Genomic DNA, 22,735 nt, shown 5'->3' with positions numbered 1-22,735 from the left:
TTGAGGCTGACAATATTGACAGATAAACCATGCATGTGAATAGACATGTGCAGTAGCTCTTGGAAGTGTATGTTTAACCTTTGGACATGACTGCATGGGCAGGGTTTGGTGAGCTTGATTGGTTGTAATGTCTGAGGTGATCGATTGAATGTATGGAGGTAAGCTGGTTGGTTTCTTTTTAGCTTGTACACAAACCGAGCAAATAATTACTAGTAAATAGCAAACGTTTTTGTCCAAAGGGGAAAAAAATGCAATACAAATTATAGTAAATGTAAGACTGGGCTTATTAAACACCCACATCTTTTGTTCATGCTATTGCAATTTATTTTAAAATCGGTTAATTTACTACAATTCGAGTTTGTTTTCATTATGTGTACCATTTACGTTTGTTTTAATTATACATTTGTGGCTTTTTCTATTCACTTAAACATTTTCTATTTGATTATTTGTAGAATTTGTAGAGCACAATATTCACCACAAAGGTGGTGTCTCAGTAATTGATCAAATGGCAAGTCATTCGTTTTGCTTAAGTGTGTCTTTTAGGGATAGGCAGAAGGAACTGATCGAATGGTTCTCGATACATACGGGAAGGCAATTCCAGAATTTTGAGAAGCTTGCAGTGGATGCAAGCTCACAAATGTGGGCTTTGTGCATGTGCTAAGGTATCTAGATGAGAAGAACAAGTTACTTTGTTACCTGGTAACGTTCTTTCGATGGGATGGTCCGACGACGTATTCCATATCTATGACATGTAATCACCACAGCTGTGCTGCTTCGGAAACTTTTTTCGGCGTCTGCGTCCTGCGTCGATGACGTCGATGCGCCGTCGTCGAGGACCTCCTCCGACGTCCGACGTCATCTGATGTGATAAGTAGGACGCACGACGCCCGTAGCCTCAGTTGTAGTTTTTTCCCCCAGAACGCGTGACCTTAGTCAACTGCCAGTCAGACACAAAGCCTTGCGGAACGTAAACTGCAATCGCAAAAGAAATTCTGCAGCGGAGAAGGCAGGGCGGGAGCGATATGGAATACGTCGTCGGACCATCCCATCGAAAGAACGTTACCAGGTAAGAAAGTAACTTGTTCTTCGAGGGGATTGGGTCCTCCGACGTATTCCATATCTATGACAGACTCCCAAAGCAGTACCAGAGCAAGGAGGAGGGAAAGAATTTAGAATCAAAATTTAGAATAGCCAATCAAATAGCAGAGCAAAGGACCGCCTTGCCAAAGGCCAGATGCTGTCCTCGGATGGAATCGAGGGAATAGTGACGTACAAATGTATGTACTGAAGCCCAGGTGGCTGCATCACAGATGTTGCGAATAGGAACACCCCTCTGCAGGGCAGTAGATGCAGCCATACCTCTGGTAGAATGGGCCCGCAAGCCAGCCGGTGGGTCCTTACCCGCCAAGCGGTAACACTCTGAGATGGCCAAAATAATCCAGCGAGACAAAGTCTGTTTCGTCACAGCTTGCCCCAAACGCTTTCCAGCGTAACCAATAAAGAGTTGATCATCCACTCTGACCCGGGACATGCGTGAAACATAAAAGCTTAAAGCTCTCCTAGGATCAAGCCTATGGAGCCTCGCCTCTTCCTTACCAGGATGCGGGGAGGATAGAATGCCGGAAGAACAACCTTCTGGGCCAAATGAAATTCCGAAACCACATTCGGAGGAAAAGAAGGACGAACTCGAAGGACAACCCTGTCCTTGTGAAATACAGTGAAGGGTGGCTTAACTAAAAGTGCCTGTAACTCACTCACTCTGCGAGCGGAAGTAACCGCAACTAAAAACACAGTTTTCAGAGTTAACAGCCTCAAAGGGCAAGAATGTAAAGGCCCAAACGGAGCACCCATAAGAAACTTAAGAACAAGGTTTAAATCCCAACCGGGCACCAGGAAAGGTGACGGAGGGAACACATTAGTGAGCCCTTTCAGAAACTGAAATTAAAGGATTTTAAAGTAAGAACACTCTTCAGACGAGCGCTTAAAGATGGACAGCGCCGCCAACCTTTAATGGTACCCCACTTGCAAGCCCCTGTGGGCCAAAGAAAGTAAAAAGGACTGAACCATGGGGATGTCACATGCAAAAGGAGCCACATTCTGAACTCTGCACCAGTCGCAGAACTTACGGCAACGGTACAGAGACTTTGTTGCTGGCCTTCGGGCCGAAAGCAACACCTCCATCACGTCTTCAGGGAGGTCCCAATCCTTATACCTCAACCTTTCAGAAGCCAAGCGTGAAGGTTGAGGGATCTGACATCTGGATGGAGAGCCTGACCCCCCTCCCGTGAGAGCAGATCGTCTCGGTAGGGAAGACGACGTGGAGGGCAGATGGACAAGTCGAGAACGTCCGGGTACCACGTCCTCCGAGCCCATGCCGGGGCAATGAGGATCATCCGGGAACCGAACTTTCGTAACCTCCGCAGCACTTGCGGGATGACGGGGACTGGAGGAAACGCGTACAGCAGCGGGAATGACCACGAACGCGTCTCCTAAGGCTCCTTTTGGAGGAAATTCCCGCGAGCAGAACCTTTCGCACTTCCGGTTGACACTGGAGGCGATGAGATCCACTTGAGGGGTCCCCCAAAGGGCAAAGATCTCCAGGAGAATCTCCTGAGCCAACTCCCACTCGTGAGAGATCGCGCTCTGCCTGCTCAGAGCTTCTGCCGTCACGTTTTCGTCTCCGGCCAGATGAACTGCCGAGATCGAAACTTCCTGCTGGATGGCCCAGAACTCGAGCTGCATCGCCTCCCTGCACAGAGGAAGTGACCCTGCCCCCCACCCTTTTGTTGAGGTAGTGCATGGCCACTGTGTTGTCCATCAGGATCAGGACACTCTTTCCTCGCACAGTCGGCAGAAAAGCCTTCAGGGCTAGCCTGACGGCCCTCAGTTCCAACAGATTGATATGGAGTCTGGACTCCGACGGAGACCAACGACCGCCGACTGTCAGCCCGTTGGCATGAGCTCCCCATCCCGTGAGGGATGCATCCGTCACGATCGTCACCTCCGGCCAGGGAAGCCAAAATGGAGCCCCCTTCATCAAGTTGCCTTCGAGGGCCCACCACAGAAGGTCCCGGGCGACAGAGGGCGGCACCTGAACCAGGTCCGACATCCTGCCGGAGGACTGCGACCATTGCGTCTTGAGTGCCCACTGCAAAGATCTCATCCGCAGGGGAGCCTCTGGCACCAGAAGAATGCAGGATGCCATGAGGCCGAGCAACTTCAAGAACTCGAACGCTGGGAGCGCCTGGGCATGCTGAAACTTGTGCACCATCTGCTGAATGTGAAGAGCCCTCACCTGGGGAGGAAAACACTGCCCCAGGGAAGTGTCGAGCACTGCTCCGATGTACTGGAGCTGCTTTGTCGGCATCAAATGGGACTTCTTTAAATTGAGGGAGAAGCCCAGCCTGTGAAGGGAGTGGCAGGTGACGGACAGATGATCCAGGACTTGCTCGGGAGAGTTCCCCCTGATCAACCAATCGTCCAGGTAGGGGTAGACGTGAATACCCCCTTGCCTGAGAGGCGCTGCCACCACCACCATGAGCTTGGTGAAAACCCTCGGGACGGAGGTCAATCCGAACGGCAGGACCCGAAACTGAAAGTGCGAGTCGCCATCCGCGAACCTCAGGTACTTCTTGTGCTTGGGATGGATCGGCACATGGAAGTAAGCATCCTTGAGGTCGAGTGACACCAACCAGTCCTGAAGCTGAAGGGCCTGGAGGACTTGAGAGAGAGTAACCTTCTTGAACTTGTCCTTCCCTGAGGAGTTTGTTCAAACCGCGCAAGTCCATGATGGGTCTCAATCCCCCGTCTTTCTTCGAAATCAAAAAATAAGGGCAATACCATCCCTTGTTCCTCTCCGCTACAGGCACCAGTTCTATGGCGCCTTTCTCCAGCAGGGCTTGAATTTCCTGCGCAAGGAGCGGATCCGGACTCTGCAAAGATGTTCCCCGGTGGATTGTCGCGAGGCCTGCGCCGAAAGGGAAGACAGTATCCGTGGGTTATGATCTCCAGAACCCACACATCTGAAGTAATGGCTTGCCACTCTACAAGATGCTGCGCCAGCCTTCCCCCAACCGGCGAACCATGGGACATGGCCTCATGACTGAGTGGGAGCGGCTGCGGCGTTACCTGAGGGCAAAGAGGCAACTGCCGAGCGGCCTTGGCACCACGGGTACCCTGTCGTCCACCTCTGGTACCCCTGCGTTGGCCTCTGACTGCCAGCTCCTCTCGCTTTACTGAAGGACGAGTAATAGCGAAAGGAACCACCCCTCCACTGCTGTCCCCTAGGACGAAAAGGCAGAGGTTGACGAACTGCAGCGCCCAATGACTTCGCTGCAGCTTTTGAGGTCTGCAACCTCCCAAGGCTCTCGTCAGCCTTGCTGCCAAAAAGGTGTTCACCGTCAAAGGGCATGTTCAGGAGCCGGGACTGCACATCAGGAGCAAACCCCGACTTCCGCAACCACGCAAACCTGCGTATCACGGTGCTCGCCGCCATGGACCTACTGACGCATTCAGCTAAGTCCAAACCCGACTGAACGGACTCACACATGGCATCCTTACCATCCTGGACCATAGCAAGGAAACCATCCCGTTCGTCCCCTTCGGGAATATGTTCAGCCGCTAACGCAACACAGTTCCACAGAGTGTGTGTGAAACGAGACAAGGCACAAATGGAGTTGGCCGCCTGAAGCGCCATACCACCAGAAGAAAACACTTTCTTCGCCCAGCAATCAAAACGTTTGTCGTCCCTATCAGGAGGGATGGTAGGGTACGACGCCTGCTTTGCCAGGGCCGTGGCCGCCTGCACCACCAAACTCTCCGGAGTGGGGTGCCGGGTCAAGTAGCAGGGGTCGCTATTGGCTGGACGGTATTTTCGCGACAATGATCTGCTCACCGCCGGGAGACTCTCCGGAGCAGTCCAAGCCGCCGCCACCCTTCTCTGTAAAGCCATATGGAACGGCAGTACCTGGTCAGTTGGGGGACCAACATCAAGGATGTCTGTTAGATCATCCTGCACAAACTCCCCTAGGGGAGCAGACCATCCCAAGTACTCAGAAACCCTAGCCATAAGGCGCCGGTACGAGGAATCGGCATGAGAGCCAGGCTCAGGTCTACAAAACTCCACCTCCGGAGAGGTGTCCAGTCCACTGGCATCATGAAGTGACTGCCTCAAATCGTCAAACTGACTATGGCCCGAGACAATTTCATCTGGAACCTGACTAGGAACCAGGCCATCAGAATCCTCATCCGCCTCTGAAATATAGTCCAGGTGGCGAAAAGAAGGCACCCGAGAGTGCTTGCTCTTAACCAGAGCCTTCCTAGGGGGTTCCCCCGTGCCACCTCCGACACGAAAGGCGTCGATGGCGTCGAGACAACAGGCATCGTCGTCGACGAAATCGGTGTCGACGTCAGATGCAGCGCCGCCAGCATCGGCGGCGTCGACAGAGCCCTCGAAGCCGGAGCCCCGAGCGTGTCCTTCGACGACCTGAGCGTCGACGGCTTCGACGACTTCCTCGGAGCCTCGAGAAAGCCTGTCCACGCCCTCGACGCCTCAGACGTCGATGTCTTCCTCGAAGACCTCACAGGTGCACACGGTCTCGAACGCGTCGAGGACCGGGACCTGGAACGGGTACGTCGAGAACGAGTCTCCTTGTCCGAACGGGACCTCTCCCGTGACTCGTGCCGACCACTCTTGCGAGCAGTGTCTCTCGACCTCTCACGACCGACCCCACTCAGGGGCGCGGACGGCTTAGTACCCTGCGACTCAAGAATCGCCAGCATTTTCTTCCCGAAGGAAGCCCATTCCTCCGGCGTCGCACGGCTGGTGGGGTAAGCGACGTGCCGGGCAGAGTCCGCCGAAGAGGACCTGGAAGACGACCGGTGTCGGTGCTTCCGAGAATGCCTCGAAGAGGCTGAGGAGTGGCGAGACCGACTCCTAGAAGGATACCCACGAGACTTCCGACGATGACGCGGAGAGTCACCCCTCAAATCATCCGTCGAAAGCCCCGCAGACTTTGACATCCGGTGCTTGGACACCCGACCTACCGACAACTACTTCTTAAGTTTGCGTAAGGCTTTGGACGTGAGCGACTGGCAGTCGATAGTCATCCGTGTCGTGGGTCTCCCCGAGGCACCAGAGGCAGGCGTCGTGCGAGTCCGTCACCGACATCATGGACCCACACTCCCCGCACTTCTTGAAGCCCGGACGCGGGATCGAAGACGAAGTAGAAGACATCTTCACACAAAGGATTTTCACAAAAACGAACAGGTTCAAAGAACCGAGAAGAACAGAACTCCAAAGAGTTGAGGCGTTAACCGAGATTCACGAAGCAACACGTTCGCGGAAAAAACGGAACTGAGGCTACGGGCGTCGTGCGTCCTACTTATCACATCGGATGACGTCAGACGAGGTCCTCGACGACGGGTCATCGATGCAGGACGCCGAAAAAAGTTTCCGAAGCAGCACAGCTGTGGTGATTACATGTCATAGATATGGAATACGTCGGAGGACCCAATCCCCTCGAATTTAAGGTTTCTTAGAAAGAGGAAAGTTGCAGGACCAATTTGATGGCAAGTACAATGAGGAATTCAGAGAGTTTTGAAGGGGATGCATTTAGGGAACTGGTTGACATTGGATGGAAGACTGACCTGGGTGATGCCATAGTCCTACTTGAGGTGAAGGAGGCAAATAGGAGCGGAACTCTGGAATCGTTGCCGCTTACAAAGTAGACCAGCGGTAAGACAGCCATAAGCATGGTTTCGCTAGACCAGCTCGTCTTTCATAAGGGGGTTGATCAAGGACACTGGATAAGTCTCTTCAGAGCAGATGCGAAAGAAAGAGGTGCCAATGAACAAGACAGATCTCCAGATTTCTGTTGATGAGGGCTGAAGAAGTCCCAGGAACAGAGGCCAGTGGTGTGGACAACTTCACAATACGAACCTCGGTTTTGTCACCATTTACACTCGGTTTCATGCATAGTGCGCACCATACAACAAGGCCATTCATTGGTTTAGGTTGTCAGCTGTGGCTTCAGGGGAAGCTCAAGTCTCAAGAATCTGAGTAACCTCTGCTTAGGTATTTACCAAGACCAGGTAAAGTTTCAAAATTCCCCACACATACTAGTTAAACAAATATCATATTGATGTTAATTAAGCAATATGACCCGAGCGGCAGGGTACCGACTCAGCTAATGCCCCGGGGCCCATAGTTATAAGCCAGAGCGAAGCGAGGGCCTTAACGAAGGCCCCAGGGCATTCCCTGAGTCGGTAATGCCCCACCTGCGAGGGTCATATTGCTATTAGTATCCCGGCCCGCATTATATGCGTGACCGGGGCACTAAAAACATTTTTTTCTGTCCCGAAACGCTGTGGCGTTTCGGGACAGAAAAAAAAAAAAAGACCAAGAAAATGGCCGCCGGGAAAGGGAAAACGGAAGTCCGTTTTCTCTTTCCATGGCGGCCTTCGGGAGCGGACGCGCTGGGAACCAGTTCCGGTTATGTGCACTGAAGTCTAACATCATAGCTGGGCTTATGTGCATGTCATTACTGCACTTACAACTACGGGAGACTGTCCCATCTGTGCATTGGAGAGTTTGAGCTGGGTCCCATAAGGGAAGACAGCGGTACATAGAAGGTGTGGTGGTCAAAGGATTGGAGTGGTTGGACAAACCTGCAATGAGTACTAATGCAGGGGACCGGAATACGTAATGGAGGTTGGTAAAAGCTGCGCAGTTTGACAACATTGTGGACACATCTGCACAATGGAGGTGTTTGGCCATGGTACGGCGTGCAACAGATCCATGGAGCCTGGATTTGGGTAAAACTATGTATGCCTTAAGTAATGGAGCTATGGACTTGGGTAAAATGGTTGAAGTTGCTTGCTCTATGGATTGAAGGAAAATTTACTATGTGGGGCATCCTAGTGTGTATTTTGCTTATGTGTTTCATTTACTTTGATGCACATAGATGGATTACAGGCTGGTATCTGGTGTTTTGTTTTTAAGTATGGATGGGTATGGTTTGGATGTGATGAGTGTTTTAGATTTAACACTCTTGAGGATTTGCAGTTTAGGTATGGAGTAAAGTATATGGTATGGTCCAAAATGAGTATGGAAGACGGGGTTTCCCGAAAGTTTAGTTTTTGAATTCTATGAGGATTTTCACCATTTACGTTGTCCCATGACATGGACTTTTAGTTAACAACATGGACTTTTAGGAATGGATTTGGTTTGGGCTTCATGACATATATAGTGTCTTTTAAGAAATGCATCCATACTAATGCTGAAAATATTGCAATGTAAACTAAATATTGTGTAATATGTGATGTATGGAGTAGGGTATGGAAGATCTGTATGGATCTGGGCAGTTTAGTCATTTTGGGGGTAGCGCCTTCAAGTATCCCTTGTATGGGTGTTGATATGGTTGTCTGGTGATTGAGGGGGTAGTGCCTCCCATGTTTTTGGTTTTGGGTGAAGCTTATATGAAATTTATAAGTATGGTTGCTGATGGTGAGAAGAAAAAAAAAGTACCTTCGTCCCTGCCAGGGGATGATGGAAGCTTCCAGCTGTGTGGAGGTGCAAAGTCTCCACACTGCTGGAGGCTGCCATCGTCCCTCACCAGGGACGCAGCAGGAGCAAGAAGGTAAGTGGGGTGGGTTAGGGAGGAGGGAGGGAAGGGGGGAAAAAAAAAAAAAAGCTTACCCAAGTCCCCAGCGGGGGGCAGAGGCAGCCTCTCAGCCGTGGGGAGGCTTGGAGCGGGGATGGCCCCGCTTCGAGCCTCCTCATTGGCTGAGGGGCTGCCACGCCCCCCCGCCGAGGACAAGGCAGCAGCAGTCCCGTCCGAGAATCAAAGGATTCTCGGCCGGGTAAGGACCCGGGGAGAGCCAATCAGAATGCATGTTGCATTCTGCTCGACTCTCGCCGGGTACTAATATTGTTTAGACACCATGGACCCAACACAAACAAATCATTACAAAATTACAATTTAATCATCGTATATTTCATATAAAAAGACACATTGCCACATATACAATATTGCACATTTCACCAAAACGATAATTCACCATTAATAAAAACAAAAATAATTTTAAGAAAAAACACTGAATGAAAACAAAAATGAACACAGATACACAGGGGGTGTACAGTATTTCTTTTTTGGAAAGTCAAAAAAACGACTTTGTACCCCAAGGGTTGATCACCAGGACCAATTCTACAATGAAATGTACAAAAAACACTATAAGAGACCAAATCTAATACATTTCATGGGTTCATGAGCTTTCTCAAAGACATATGTTAATAATTCTGCAACATACACATTTAAACTATTAGACAACTGATTACCATTACCAACCATCCACCAAGGCAACAATAAGGGTCACTTTGAAAAAAGATTTTTGACATCGGACAAAAGTAAGCACACTGTTCATAACCCCAGCTCAGACAGGTTTTTTTTTAAAATAAGACCTAACTCAAAACAGCTACTTATCATGAAGAGGAGCATTAAGGATACATTAATACACCTCCGTTCTTCTAATTTGTGTGACATTGCTTAGAGTACACACATATTACATTTTAGTCGATAAACAGGTGATCAACCTTTGGGGTACAAAGTCGTTTTTGACTTTCTAAAAAGAAATATTGTCCTGAAAATGGCCTTTTCAAAGAAAAGAAGTTTTAGACACTAGAGATAGTGTCTAAAACAGTATACGGCCGAAACAGGTCGGCAGTCATATGAAATACCTATACCTCTTGTCTGTGGGATTTCACTTGCAAAAGGAAGTGTGCCCAAATAACATCTACACTTTGTGTTGCGTACACCCCCTGTGTATCTGTGTTCATTTTTGTTTTCATTCAGTGTTTTTCTTAAAATTGTTTTTGATTTTATTAATGGTGCATTATCATTTTGTTGAAATGTGCATTATTATATATATGTGGCAATGTGTGCCTTTTTATATGAAATATATGATGATTAAATTGTAATTTTGTAATGATTTGTTTGTGTTGGGTCCATGGTGTCTAAACAATATTAACATCAATATATTTGTTTAACTAGTATGTGTGGGTCATTTTGAAACATTGGAGTAAAGTAAAGAGGGGTAATTAGACTCACTTTATGTTTTTCTTTACCTCTGCTTAGGGACAGAATTTGAAGCCATATGTGAAGATGAGTTGAGCAAGGAGATGTAAACTATGAAAAGCATGTGAAGGGGCTAAAGGGAGGATCCCACCGAGGATTGGAGGGCTGGATTGATATGGCATCCGAGAGGAATGGGAGGACGTTAGTCAGGATATAAAAAGATGTTTACACCCTGATGTGAGAGGTGGGAGAGAAGGACTGGGTGATCGATCATATCATAAACCGCAGATAGGATTAAGTATAAAGGCACCAATTACAGGTTCTGTATCTCATAGGGGGCTGAAACTAGCCCGAGTGTCATCTAAGTGGTTGTGGTCTGGGATGCAATTGGTTCCAAGATGATTGGGGGTGGGGCGAGAGCTAGGTCGGGAGTTCTTGGAGACCGAGGGATCCCAAAAGGTTTTTGGAAGATCGGAGTAATACTTTATTTTTTTTAAATCAGGAAGGATACATCTAGAAGCAAGGGTGAGAAGGTAGTTGAAAATGGCAAGGTGTATTAAGGAGGGGGATACGAGTGCAAAGAGGGACTGGAGTGATTTCTGAAATCAAGGTGAGCACATAGGGTCTCGAAAAGCAGGGAAGCCGATCGAATGGAGGGATGTCAAAATGTTGTCTGCTGGGTTTAAGTAATTTGTAACAGGGCTTTCAGAAGCTGAGGATCACCTTCGTCACTAAAGAACCTTTGGGCCTTTTTCGCACATGGAGGTTATGTTGGAAGGGAAGAAGCACAATTCTGGGCATTGCAGAGTTCATAGAGAAATGTTGTGTTCTTTGGACCCTTTGACAACATTCCAGCTCGTTTATAAGTGGGCTGCTTTGTATTCCAGATTTGTTTTCTCGGACCATGAGATGGGAGAGATAAGCAGTTTGGCCATAGGGCTAGTTAACTGGTACCAAATTAGTTCCTTGGAGCGAAGTTTAGGTTTAAATTCAGGATCCCCCGTGGGAACCATTTTGATTGGTACTTTGAGGGAGAAACAGATTTTTTCTCAAGTAGGTATTTTATGAAAGGTTGAAGAAAGCATGTGGTTGAGGTGAATCCATAGCACAGTGTACCTGAAGTAACAAGGGTTGCTAGGTCCGAGTCTGATAGAAATAGAGATAAGGAGGTGACAGACACTTCTACTTTGTGATAAGCAAAAGGGGTGGATTAGGATGAACAGGATGTGGTTTATCAAGGAATTAACGATAAAATAGATGAGTGCTGAGTGTGGGAAGCAGCTGTGTGGTGAGTCCAATGGCCAGTTGTTTGAGGCCAAGAGCCTCCAGGTTGTTGAAGGTACTGGAAACGTGCAAAGTGTGTTGGTGAATCCATCTGTTAAACTCGCCCAGGTTATTGTATGCCGATTTATCCTGTGTACCGCTGCCATTTATTTGGTCTCCAGGCACCATGATAAGTGGAGTATGAAACAAGGATCTGAACAATGGAGTTGAGGGTTTTTAATGCATTGAAAAGAGACCAAAATGTGGCACGAGTAGCAATTGGAGGGGCAACACCTTATCAGGAGTCGTTCCAGAGAGCATCGAGAGAGATCTATAGGAAAGGCAGGGATTGCTTTGCTTGTGGATTATTCTTGCTGATATATATTCAGAAAAGATTGAAGTTGGGTGGCATCTGTGCAAGGAGTTGCAGGACCCAGTAAAGCCATGTTTCAGTGACTAAGAGGATGGCCTGTTTACTGTCGGACAGCACATTATTTATCTCAATAGAGTTTGATTGCTGATCAGACATTAAGGAGCATGTAGCTCATTTGGTTGTGGAATGTAGGGCTTGGGGTTACAGAGAACTAGGTTGTGATAAGGATGTAGAAGATTGCAGGCATTGAAAAGTTCAATACCTACACTAGACGTGGAGGGCGAGTTCATTTGTTTACATACAAAACCTAAGAAATGCACTCGCCGTTCGCGGACAGGTGACAAAATATTTTACATTGCCTTTTGTAAAACGGTGCATGTCACCATAGGTACACTTCATATTTGGGGCAATGTTGCCAACCAAAGGCCAGTCATTCACAGTGAAACTGGTTTGCAGTAAATGGCAAATTGAAGTTCATATGATACAGAAAATAAGAGGCAAGTCTGATAGAATAGGAACTGGAAGTGGGATTGCTTTCATTAGTTAAAAACCAATTCAATCATCATCAATTTAAACATACATACATTTGTCTAAAATCTGAAGAAAAAAACAAAGCATAGGTGGATAAATCATTGGTCAAACATTCACAAAATGCCCCCTCAGTGGCCAGGGTGTCATTACAACCATTGATTGTACACATTAGTATAGTCTAGTTTTCATACACTCGAAGAAAAACTAGAATTTGTGCATAGACCTCTATGGTTATTTGCATCAACATGTACCTGTATTCTCGTTATACAATATATCTCAACATGTTTCAGTTCACAGGGGTGATAAATCCAGAACATTCATCAGGAGGGAGACCCTGGTTTCTGTACAAGCGTTTAGACTACGCTAGTGTATTGGAAATGTTCTTGTTCGTCCTTCACCTATCAGGTAAAACAAAAACGGAACACTGGAGTGAGCGCTTAGTTCTCTTTATTCCAGTTAGACTCATATGAGTACCACACCTCTAAAGGTTAAAGATTACCTGTGTCTGTTTTAGAGGGCAAAGCTATTCAAAATGACAGAGGTAGGTGCTTGTATGCCTCCTTCCTTGGCACTAATTAGTGGAAAAGCATAAATATTGTATGCCTTTAATTTCGCTAAAAACAGAACCAAAGGGATCAAGATCCCAGCATCCTAAAATAGAAAAGTAGTCCATCCGGATTCAAACTGACCCATTTAGATAGAGTGGATAAACAACTCACCTCTCGTGTGAGGATCACAATTTTGGTATCTTTAGGGTCACAAGAGGTCCTGGGGATCTAAGGTAGTTCTCCCCGGTCTGTCTAATAAGGGTTAGAAAAAATAATTCCTGTGGCAACGCCGTAGGTCTAGGGGGAACAAAGTCGAAAAAGGGTGGGTGATTGAGATCCCTCAGGGTAAGTAGCAATCCATGTTACATCAGTAAGACAGTGGCGAATAGAAAGCAAGCTTGTTACCTTAATTGCAAGTTCGGAAAACCTATGTGCGGGCTTCTAAATGCAACGGGTAGAGCTGGCTGAGTGGTAGATTTGACTGGAGGAGATAAATATATGCAGGCGTATTAAAAACCTAAACCCAAAAGGTGGGTAATATGGTTCTACAAGCATACAAACTTAGCTTAACTACCGCGCCACCGGAAGGCTATGCTTCCCCGTATGGAACGCGGCTGTAACTGGCAGCGTTTCTCCGTGTTGGCAACAGTTGCCGTGGCGACGTATACACTCTGAAATAGTGTCATTTTTCTATGTTGCCGGCGCTGGGTGATGCAGAGCGCCATGTTGGAATGGCCTTAAATTCCATGTATAACCTGGCTTGCTCATGAAGGGAGGGGTAGAAATACTTGAGATTGGTTAGTAAGCCCACATGTGCTTGAGTAAGGGTGCCTCGTCTGGGGTATCACCTAGATTTCGTGTCCAAACTGACTTGTGCCTCCCTATCTTTATAAGGAGTAAGAGGTATTGGAGTACCCAATTTGCATATTCAGGACCCTGAAGGACACCTAATTGGTGGGTGGAGACCTGTCACAGCGGGTCTGGAGCCCAGTAGTGATGCCGCTACTGACTGCGATGTGTCTGAATGCCAGTACAAAAACACCCAAACACTAACATGCATATGTTGAATACATGATGGAATCCACATTCTCAATACAGTATTGCATACATTGTTGAAATCGCAAATGTCGACCGGGCACACTCCCATGTAATCAGCTTCTATAGGTGTTAGGCAGAATCCTGTGCAGTTCCCTTAGGGACCACTGCAAAAAGATTAAGACTACAGGAGTAAGCAGTAAACCCAATTGGTAGCAGTCTGCACCACCCAGATTTACCCGATAGCTGTGACTGAGCAGTCAGACTTCTCTCAAGAAGAGTTAAGCAGTATACAGAGGATACACAATAGGGCCAAAAACACAGTAGAACAAGCAAACACTGACCAGAACTTTGTATCAAAAGTATAAAATTATTTAACACACATTAGAAAATACACTAGCACTATTAATCAAAGCAAGTTCAAAACACAATCAGAAAAGTATACACACCTCCCTTAAGAATTATTTAGACAAGTCTAAGTTAAAACACCACTTTGTCAAAACAGAGGTGAGCGCGTAACTTCGATGGCACTCCAATAATTAAATAAAAGGGAGAGAAAAAGGCAGGTCATGAAGATAAAACAATTTCCCAACACTTTTAAGAGACAAAAACAAGTTAGTGAAGGCAGTCTCTACTGTAGAGCCAAAGTTCATAGTCCAGGCCCACTTTAAATGGAGCAAGGTGAAATGTGCCCAAGATCACACAGTTGCGAAATGCATTCAAGTCTTTGTAGAAATGTTCAAAAGAGGTTGGGGTGGTTCAAAAGATAAAGTTTGAAGGTCTGGGGGCCAACCCAGTTGGAAAGCCAAGGATTTAAGGGTCACCTTGAGCAAACCGAATAAAGGGAGGCCAGGTGGAACACAGTACCTTTAAGAGTGAGGAAGCTCCAGCGGTGGCAGTCGTTGCTGGCTTCGTGTTCGTGGTTTCGACCAGGGGAAGAGAGGATCTCGTCGAGGAGGAAACTTGGGAGTCGTTGCACTGCCCAGGGAAGAAACCAGCCGCAGAGTTTGTCGGTTAAAAGGTGCGTTCCTGGTGGCTCGGAGCCGCCGTGACTGGTTTGGCTTCCTAGGAGCTCCTGCATGGCCCGTGGCACCACCATAATCTCTGTCGCTTCCAGTCCCCGTTATGGGAGGCAATTAACAGCGATCGCACATGAACCTTCGCCGCACCTATCAACCGAACAGGCCCTCGCTCCGAGTCCGATTTATTGCAATTTGGCTCGCTTTTCTTCCCGGACCCGCTCGGCTCCAAGATGGCGGCATCGATACGATTGGCGAGGCTTCTCCATAGGGGGGGAGGGGCAGTTATGCAACTGAAGCCGCCTAGCATCCCCAGCTCGCCCACCCGCCCTGTCGGCCTTCTATCCTGCACCTTCTGATCGTGTCCGGCGGGGGCAGCTCCTGATCCCCTGGGCAGCACCCGCCATGCATTTGCTGCAACTGACTCACTGTGGCGAGCCCCGTCACCGGCACACATCCAGCTGCAGAGGCAGGGAAAGAATCGACCTAGAGGTGTCCCCGGTCCGCCCTCTCCGTCCGAGATACGGAGCCCCGTGCCCCTCCCATCCCCCCCGCATGAAGACCAAAGCATTTGCGGCCCCCCCCGCCCGAGAGCGCTGGGCGTCGGTCCTCGCGCCCGCTAGTGGCCTCAAGCAGAGGGAGGCACACTCCGCAGGCACCGCCACCTGGGACTACACAGCAGCAAACTTCCAGCGAAGTGTCACTTCGCCGACCAGCCCCGGATCAGCGTCCCGACACTCATATGAACGTCGCACAGGAGGCCTCTTACCCTGCAGCATCCGGGGATCTCCAATCACACCCACGATTTAGCGGGTCCGGAACGAAGAGCTCCTAACACCTCAAACGCCGTCACACCGAAATGCTGCACCAACCGCTCCACGGGGCCCTTGATGTCTCAACATCCTCCGCTGTCCTCGCCAAAACAGACCCTATGAGGTAAGGAGCGGGGAAGGGTGAGTGGAACAGCCTGGGCCATGATCTACAGCCCTACGCCAATCTGGCTCCAGGTCACCCCGCCTATCGGCCACTCCGGGATCACTGCAGCCGATCCTAACCACCTCCTCGGGACCCAGTCATCTTGCTCACCACCTCTCTCCCCCCTTCTCCATCCACCTGAACCCGCAAAAGCAAACTCTGAGTCCCCCCGTGCCCACCTGAGAACAGAAATCCATCATTCACATCCGCCCTCATATAGCCGACCTCCCAATACTGGGTCTAGCTGGGCTGGAACTCTGCGGAGGCTCCCGAACTCTGCTCTTGCAAGGTGACACCAAAGATCCCACCCAGAAAAACTATCACAGAGGCTCGATTGTGTCAACATGTCTAGAAGCAGCAAAGCATCCAAACAAGCGGACATAGTCTCCCTGATGGCCATCTCAGCGGCTGACAGATCTAAAAAGGGGGACCCGCCAGAAGACTCCAACATCCTCACGACTGCGGCACCCATTGCAACCCAAGGTCCCTCCCAAATAGTCACCAAAACCGACCTACAAGACCTCCTATCAGCTCTAACTAAAGAAATACACAAAAGCACAGAAGAGGTCACGAAGAACATCATGATCTTGGACAAACGGGTGGGCGAAACCGAACGGCCGAACTGGAATCTGAGGTCTGTGACCAAAGATTTGAAGGAGAACTGGACAGGGACCGGATTACAGCCCTGGAGGCGAGATGCAACCTCCTAGAAGCCAAGCTGGAAGATGCAGAAAATCGCTCTTGGAGGAATAACATCCGCCTAAGAGGCATACCCACCTCTATCACAGACGCAGAACAAAAACTCTATGTCTCTGCACTCCTCAAGTTCATAATCACCCTCCCGGACACCTCACCCATGGAGCTGGATCGAGTACATAGGACATCCGAGACGTGAGTCCAACTTCCCTCCAGACGTTCTGGTCAGGGTCCACTTTTTCCAGCTAAAAGAAGAAATCATGCGTGAGGCAAGACAAATACGACAGATAACTACAAAAATGAAAAACCATGCAACCATTAACGGAATGGCTATGCAAAAAACAAACCCCATACCAATGGGGATTTCCTGCCTCGGTCAGATTCAAATGGGACGGTTCTCAGAAGTATATCAGCTCACCAAAAGAAGCAATGAAATTCATGGGCCGCGGAGGTTCGGACAGCAAGTCTGGCTCCGAAGAACCGAACCGCCCCCAGCAGGACAAACCTCCAATAGGAGAATGGTCAAAAGCAGGCAGGCGACGCAAACCCCGAGGTCCCCACCAAGAAAGATAACAAACCGGGATGACCAGCCACCAACAACCTTGCAGTGCCCCGGCTCTTAAGCCTCTGGCACACATCCCTTGCGGGACACCACGTTCAAGGTGAGGTACACCATTTGACCCGCACGGGCTTGAAACAATGTCCCCAGAAGGATGAAGCCCATAAAGGACACCACATGCATTCTCGCAGACAGTGCAGGAGCAATGTTCGAGCTCCAGCATATTCCTGATCAGCGGCCCAGTTGGCCATTGTCATGCGCTTAGGTGCTACCAGTTCCCCGGTGGTAGTAGGATGATAGTTCTCCTACCTGTTCTTGTTTTTGGGGGGAGATCAATGGCTTTCAGCAGTCCCAGGCTATGGAGGGGGGCACCTGCCTCTCCGGACATCGGCCTTACACTCAAGACAGCAGCGCAACGTAACAATGATATCTCCACGAGTCCAATGCAGCAATCACCCTGCATTGGACTCGTGGGGGGGGGGTGGGGGAGAGAGGGGTTGGATCATGGACAGAGGCACATCTATCGCAAAACACAAAGCCAATGTCTGCAGCCAATGATATAACAATCCTCACATGGAATGTCCAAGGCCTAAACTCGCCACGCAAACGCAAATCAGTGGACTGGGCCAAATATCGGGAGACATACTTCTCCAAGAAACCCACCTGCTGCAAGAAGACGAAGGCCGGGTGAGGTTCAGCAGGTATAAAAGAAGATACTTCGCCTCTTCTGGGCAAAAGAAAAGAGGAGAGGAGTAGCAATCCTTCTAAGTGACAAAATCCCACTGTCAAAGATCACCATAAAGTGAGACCCAGATGGGTGCTTCCTCCTCCTAAAGGGCCTCTTTGAAGAACTCCCGATCAGCGTTGCATCGATCTACGTACCCAATGCGTCTCAAGCTAATCTCATAGCAAACCTAACCTCTACCAGCACAGCATTCCGCGAAGGCCACCTCATCATGGGTGGGGATTTCAACTGCATGCCAAACCCACAAGTGGATAAGACCCTACCCCACACAAATGCAGACTTCACGCATGCTCTATCCATTGCCAAGCTGCTGAGAGACACCGAAACTGTCGACGCCTGGAGGTTATTTAATGACACTCCAAGAGACTACACCCACTACTTTTCTGTCCACAAAGGATTCTCAAGAATAGACCTCATACTAATCTCTGGAGCCATATTCCCCTGTCTTAACAACGCAGAAATCTACACTGGTATGATATCGGATCACGCCCCAGTCTCGGCTAATCTAGCCATCTCAGGCCAAAAGCACCCTGCGCAAAGACACTGAAAGATCAAGGACTCTCCGTTATTAGATATATGCATCAGAGCAGAAACCGAAGAAACCATTTCCAACTACTTCAAGGAAAACACGACAGAGGAATCCCCCATCAGCATTATCTGGGACAGCAGTTGTCAGAGGCACGTTAATCAGCGCCGGAGCAGAACAGAGAAGAATCTCAAACATCATGTCGGCCAGGCTGGAGGAAAAAGTAAGGCAATTGGAGAACAAACTAAAATTACACAGCTCCAGAAAAACAGAAAGAGCGCTGATAAAGGCAAAAACTGCGCTTGAAATGCATTACGCCGATCGCACGGCCAAATCCTGAGCGTTTACAAGGCAATTTTATTACAGCAAAAGTAATAAGGCGAACAAAGTGCTAGCGCAAAAACTGAAAAAGATTTGCTCCCGGAACATCCTGAAACTAAGAGGAGTAGACGGAAATTTGCACTACACCTAGGCAGAGAAAATCAAAGAACTACTCAATCACCACAAATCTATGTCAGGGGAACCCACCACACTAGACAATCTGCCAGATTACTTGCGCGCAACGCCCTCCAATGGCACATCCCAGCTGGAAGCCTTAGAATCCCACATCACTAGTGAAGAAATTATGGAAGCCATAAAAAATCTCAAAAACGCCGCACCGGGCCCCGACGGCCTGTCCACAAACCTATAAAAAATTTGCCAGAATCCGAGCACCCCAAATGGCAGCCCTATTCAACTCCTTCCTATCCTCGAAGTAAGTCACCGGCTCAATGGCGGATTCGCTCACAGTCTTGCTGCACAAACCAGGGAAAGACCCCGAACTAGCCACCTCTTACCGCCCAATCTCACTCCTCAACAACGACAGCAACATTTTCACCAATGTGCTGGCTAGTAGGCTGGGCCCAATCCTGCCATCCCTGATTGACCGAGACCAAACTGGTTTCATACCAGGGAAGAGCGACCCATGATAATATTAGGAGAACGATAAATATCATCGAAAGCACTCAGACTAAAGGTGGGAATGGCGGTCATTTCTTTAGATGCTCACAAAGCCTTCGATCTGGTCGACTGGGGGTACATCCGGGCAGTTCGAGCACCTCTGCTTCGGCCCAAACTTTATCACATGGCTAATGGCTAACTACCAATCTCCCACCACGCAGCTGTGAGTCAATGGCACCAGGTCAGAGACAATCCACATTTCCAGGGGCACCAGACGGGGTTGTCCACTCTCACCACTGATCTTCGCTCTATCCATGGAGCCATTCGCAGCAAAAATCAGACAAAACCCTAGAATTAGGGGGGTACTCGTGGGAAATCAAGAATACAAAATAGCACTATATGCGGACGATGTTTTAATAACTGCATCCAATCTAGCAGAATCCTTGGGCGCCCTGTGGGAGGAGATCACAGAATTCGGGACACTATCAGGGCTCAAGGTGAAACTCAATAAATCTGCTGCACTCGCAGTCAACCTATCTAAACAAGAAAAAGCCTCCCTCAGCCCCCTCATGCCGATCCCATGGTCAACAGGCCCAACCTCGGGGTACAGATCCCCAATGACCCACTACGCTTGTACTCTAGCAATTTCCCGCAATTGATTAAAGAGCTCCAAAAGTACCTTAAACGATGGAAATACCAAGAAATTACCCGGTTTGGGCGAATTACTGCCATCAAAATGAATCTAATCCCTAGATGGCTGTACCACTGCACAGCACTATTAATTCAGATCCCCTGTCCAGCCCTAATAGCCCTACAAAGGAAAATCCAAGAATTCGTATGGGAGGGGGGGGGGGGGGGGGAGAAACCCTGCATCGGCAAACAAATGATGAGGGGGATAGCACAGGGCTGGTTGGGAGTCCCAGACCTGGCCAGATACACCCTAGCACCGCAACTATCCCACGCATTCTCATGGGTCCAAGCATCAGAGACACCGAAATGGACGCAGCTCGAAGAAACTTGTGTCCGGTCCCACCCTCCGCACTACCACACCTATCCAACATACCACCCCAAGCTACTAACGGTCCCCTACTAACGACTAGAACTACAGCCCGCTGCTGGAAGGTTGCGGTCCGAAAATGGGGCATTCGCGGCTCTCTAGGCCGCTTACCCCCCCCCCCCCCCCCATCTGGAACAACCCAGAATTCTCTCCAGGCATGACCCCACAGAAATTCCAATCATGGAGGGAGGCCTGCAAATAACCAGTGATTTCCTAGAGGCAGGTGCACCCATTTCATTTGAAAGATGCAAAGCATAATTCGTAGTTAACGAACGAGAAAGATTCTGCTATATCCAAATCCGACACTGGCTATCCCACAGAGCGACCAGAGAGAAATGCTCCAGAGAACTAACCGCACTGGAACTATCTCTCAACCCCTACTAGCAAAGGCAGAACCTCAACCCTCTAACGACTCCTAAATAGGGCAGACCATTCTATAAAAGAGATACATGCTTGAATGGGAAAAGGACCTGGGCAAAGAAATCGATATTGAAAATTGGGGGAAAAATCTGGACTAGGCTGCATAAAAGTTTGCATTGCATCACAAACAGGGAAGGGGCTACAAACTCTGCTACAGGTATTCTATAACCCCCGCACAAATCAACAGGGCCAACCCGAACATCCCCGGATCATTCTTGCCGCGGCTGTGCAACATCAGGCTCATTATTCCACATGGTATGGACATGCCCGAAGGCTGAACTGTATTGGAGAGAGGTAATCAAACATATCAAGGACATCTCCGGCCTATCCATCCCCTGGGACCCCGGAATCATCCTACTGGGCGACACTGGAAAGGGTGCTTTCCCACTCTCAGGCCATATCCCCGGCTATGTTCTCACCTACTCCTAGCAGCGAAAATCGCAATGGCCCGGGTATGGAAAGACAAAGAAGGGCCCTCAGTGGCACTCTGATGGGCGAAATGCTCGGACATAGCAGTCGCCGAAAAAATCACGGCAATCCGATCGGGCTCTCTGAATAGAGCCTTAAACATCTGGATTCCATTCATGGACTATGCTGCCAAATTTCCGGCTCTCACCAGAAGGCCCCCACTAACCAGATGGCTCCAAATCAACCCACTCCACCGATCCCCACCCTCGGGTTACAGCAAACCAGCAAGCCAAAGGCCCCCCCAGCAACCAAGGACAGATCGGCCCATGGACATGTTCGTTCATTCATTCATTCCATCAATAAGGCCCCTCCCTCGCTGCTTCCACCGACAGACAAAGTCACTTGATTATGCTTGCGATTGTTGATCTGCTGCCCTTGTTCTCAATGTAATGCTCATTTATAAAAACCCAATAAAAGGTTATGAGAAAAAAAAAAAAGGTGCGTTCCTGGTATTCGCAGTCACAGTGGTGCAGCTTGGCTATCCGGCCGCCGGGGTGCTTGGCACAGGCAATTCGACCAAGTGACGTCCTGGAAGGCAAAATGGCGAACTGGTTGATCCCACCAGCTCAGAAGAAGAAGACTCAGCAGAAGATCTTCTCTTGTCGTCAGGAAAGTGGTGAGGTCGCTGCAGCAGGGCTCCACCGGTGGTGTCGTTGCAGATGGCTCAGCTTCTCCCCTCTTCGGATTTCTTAGGTCCTGTGGTGACTTCTGAAGTTCCAGTCCCAAAAGCCCTGCTTTTATTCAGAAAACCCCCCATTCAACAGCCTACCTGTCACTCAAACATGCTGAGTGGTGAGCTGGGCGGCACACCACTGGCCCAATCAGAACGGAGTGCGACTTGGGTTGCTAAGGCAACGCAGTCCAGGGTGCCAATTCCCCCACCCACACATCCTGTGGAACCCAGACAGAGTGCCACCATTTGGAGGGCCTCTGTGGAGAAGCCCGCCAAAAAATGGAACAAAGGACCCGACCTTGGTTGGAGTTACAGAGACGGACACGAACGCCCTTGCGGTACTGTCAGACTTCGGTCGCAAGTATAAAAATTAGATCATTGTTGCAAGGACATATCTGTGGGTATTTTCCAAAGAAAGACTGCGTTAGTTGTGCAATGAGGTTTTTTACTGGTGTTGAGGCGCTGCTAAACAAGTGCCTTTCCATGGTACAAAGGTACACTTAAGACCAGCATTTAAGTGTGCATAGAACTGCACTGGAGGGGGTTAGTTCAGCTTGTGAGTGGCATGGATGTTCCATGTAAGTGGAATCTTAGTAGGCAACTCCACCGAAGGTGTAGTGGTGTTCACAGTAGATTTAAGCGCCATTGTTTGATCTTATGCTGTTCAATGGCCTCGTTCAGTCCATGCGTATCACTTTTCATAATATAGAACGGTTCTTTTTTAAACCGATTTTCTTGCTGGACCGTGTTGTCTCCCTTCAGAACTACTAGCACCGTCCACGTAAAGTTCTCAAAGCTGTGGTTTTTCTCTTGGAAATGTTTCACCATTCGGCCT

At 48.9% G+C, this 22,735-nt stretch overlaps 1 protein-coding gene across 2 annotated transcripts in view; it reads right to left on the bottom strand.

Annotated features, from left to right (window-relative positions):
• ENAH (ENAH actin regulator) overlaps window positions 1–22,735 on the bottom strand; it is a 1,361,004-nt gene that overhangs the window by 674,953 nt on the left and 663,316 nt on the right. The gene's annotated exons all lie outside the window — the stretch shown is intronic.

This window comes from Ambystoma mexicanum, chromosome 4q (genome assembly GCF_040938575.1).
Source record: "Ambystoma mexicanum isolate Mex_15411 chromosome 4q, UKY_AmexF1_1, whole genome shotgun sequence".
NCBI classification, from domain to species: domain Eukaryota; kingdom Metazoa; phylum Chordata; class Amphibia; order Caudata; family Ambystomatidae; genus Ambystoma; species Ambystoma mexicanum.
This window is presented reverse-complemented; position numbering and strand designations above follow the sequence as displayed.